Here is a 3,243-nt window from a genome sequence, read left to right on the forward strand (position 1 = left end):
AGTGGTCTTGGTGGTATTGGTGATGGCAGTGGTAGTATTGTGATTATATTCAAATCCCAGAAGGAAACTTTAACTTGGAAATTTCAGAAGTCTACCTGTCTTCTTGAAGTCTTAATTCCTAGCTATCATTGATTAATGTGATCAAAATGTTGTGTGCTTTGATTAGGATTTGAAGAACCCTTTTTAAAAAAAAATGAAAAAAGGAGAATTAAAGTATCTACTTAAGGGATATATTTTTCTCCATGAGTGAGTTTTTATTTTTCACTATTACTTTCATCATCACATTGTCATTAAAAGTATTTCAAAGTATCAAAGTCCTTCAAGAGGACTATCATAAGAGTCCCAGGATTCAGGAGTTTCAATTCACGGGAGACTATTGTGGAGCTCTGTGGCAACACTTTTCCACCAATGCTCAGAAACATCTGAGGCAGAGAAATTCACACTGGCAGCATTAATTACTCCGAATGTAGAGAAAACCCTTCTTGGGTGATCGTGTTTGATGCAAAATGGGATAGTTGCAGCACAGTTCACTAATATTTCTCAAAATCTCTTTCTTCTTGGCTCAGCATAGGATCAACCATTTCCAACTTCTTCAGAGTTAGGCATGCTCACATGACTCTCCTTGACCCAAGAAATGTGAACAGAAGTGGCAGGTGTAGTTAGTTGCTGGGCAGAAGCTTTAAGAGCTCTGGCAAGATTCACCAAGCTCCCTTCCTGCTGTTAAGGTGATTGTGGAAGGAGGTGAGGAAGGGCACCAGCATCACCCTGAGCCCTTCAGAGACTATGACAGGCACACCCTCCCTTCTGACCCACAATGGACATCCATTGAGAGTGAGAAGTAAAGTCTTGTCGTTTTAAGCCACTGAGAATTTATGTTCTACCACCCGATAACCTATCCTGTCCTAACAAATACAGATGGCCAAAACACGGGAGTTCAAAGTCACTTGTGATCACATCGCACAGAAGAAACCTTCTCTCTCAGAATAAGCCAAATTCTCCAAGTTCTCAGTCATCGAATCACTAATTCTGAGACATTTAGCTTTTCCTCTGCTAAAGTCTGTCTCGGCCAAACTGCCTACAAAAAAAAAGAAGGGCAGGCCGTGACTGGCTCACCCAGACTCTGAAGTAGTTTGGAGATCTCGTTTGGTTGAGTTCAGTTTCAAACAATAAGTCCCCTCGTCACCACTAACCAAGTGCACAGGGCACAATGCTCCTTGACTTTTGGAGCTGTTCATTTAAAGATGCACTGCTCAAGGTAGAAGTCTCCTTCAGGGACTCTACTTTTAAGAAATCCAAATCTCATAAAAGTTAGTACATTTCCACATGCAAAGTGGGGCAGGAAATGTGAAAAGCCCATCTGTGCCCACCCCCTCTCCACCCCTCAGACTCTACCACCACCCGGAGCCGGAGCTGGGCTTGAAAAATCTAACACATGCAAAGTACAGAGGCTCTTTGAAAACCTGGCCCAGTGTGCCGTATATGTGAGTTGCAGTCTTACACAGTCTTGCCAAAAACAACAAAGAGGAAAGAAAAGGAAAGGTTTTCTTTTCTCTGAACTTGGAAATGTAACATAAAACTCCTCTTTTCTACAAGGCTGAATGGCTCCAATTTTCCACACTCAGGATGATCTCTTACTGGCCCTTACTTTCCTCATATCCAAGTGACTTTTTAGTGGGCATCTCTTTCCTCCCCAGTGGCAGCAGTGATCAAAACAGATGCCCCTCTTCCCTAGGGAGAGGGACTGGGTCTTCAGATGCTCCTCAACATCATTTTCAAAGTAAAGTGAAGTAACAAAATGTGCTTTTAAACATCACGAGCGGCCTTATTTCTGCCATGGCTAGCTTCTATCATATCTACCATACCTATTGGGTCCAACTGGTACTGGCATAAGTTTTCTGAGGTCTCATCAAGGTCCTTAACAAAGGGAATTCACATTTACTGGAGACGTTCCCAGTACAAAATACTCAGAAGCCCCTATGAGTTGAGTACTGTTGTATCCCAGAATGTGAAGAGAGGCAGGAGACTCGGGTTTACCAGGATGACACAAATGGCCGTAACTGGGGAGGCACAGTCAGATCCCTGTCCATCCATCCATAGATACAGCATGTGCACAGGGCCCACTCCCTTCTTTAGTGGTCTTCCTCTTAGCAGGGAAGTCTGTTGCAAAAAGGATGCCTGTGCACGTGCCATCTATGTAGTCACCAGAAAGAATGTCCCAACTGCCCAGGCTCAGCTGCAAGGTAGAAAGTTCAACCTAGAGTCCCTTAGATGTGACCAAGCCTAGCTTATGAAGTAGGACTTGAACAAGCAAGTGAAGGAAGAAAAGATAACTGTGGAAAAGAAATTCTGGAGCAAATCCAATTGGAATGTTAGGGGGAAAAGCATATAAAAAAAATTAACTGTCCATCAGTATGGATTTGTTTCAATTTTCCAATAGCTTGAGCTTCCAAAAGAAAACCCCATCGGGAGAACACAACACACTCCATCCATACAAGCAAAGAAAACAGAGAAAGACCAGGATTCCCTGGATAAAGGAGAATAGATAGATGCTTAAGGAATATTGAGAAGGGAACTGGATGATGGGACAGAGAAGAGACTCCAGCAGCATCGCTGGGAAGAACGCTTTTTATTCCACTGTAGTGGACCCAAAAGAAGTGCGGAAATGGTCGATTCATTTTAAACATTCAAAGGGGGAAAGAGTGAAAGGAAAGAAAATCCAAGGAGCAAAAAGGAAAACAAAATTAAAACTGAGAGGTCTGAAAGAGTCAAGATTATTTCTGCACAAAGTAAATAAATACTGACTGCTTAGAAAACAGGCTGAAATATGGATCAGAAGCAGGAGAATCGCCGGGGCCAAATCATCTGACTCGGGTTAAGAATCCTGGTGAATGCGTTCACCGTCTAAAAAAGCATAACCAAGATAAGAGGAAGGAAAGTTTTTCATTATTCAAAACACATGCAGATTTCTAAAAATTATATTTTTGTTGTAAACCTCCAGATTTTAATTGAATCCTTCTCCCCCTTGATTTTCCTGTGTTATATACCACAAAAGTTACAAAACATTACAAAGGATGTTTGCAGTCTATTTCATGGCCTTACAAATGGCATTAAGGGCCATGTTCCTATTTTTTTTTTAAACTGGGGGTTGAACCCAGGGGTGCTTAACCACTGAGCCACATCCCCAGCCCTTTTTATATTTTATTTCATCTTCTCTATCAGCAAAATATTGCGGGTTGATCATAG

This window comes from Callospermophilus lateralis, chromosome 14 (genome assembly GCF_048772815.1).
Source record: "Callospermophilus lateralis isolate mCalLat2 chromosome 14, mCalLat2.hap1, whole genome shotgun sequence".
Taxonomy (NCBI): Eukaryota; Metazoa; Chordata; class Mammalia; order Rodentia; family Sciuridae; genus Callospermophilus; species Callospermophilus lateralis.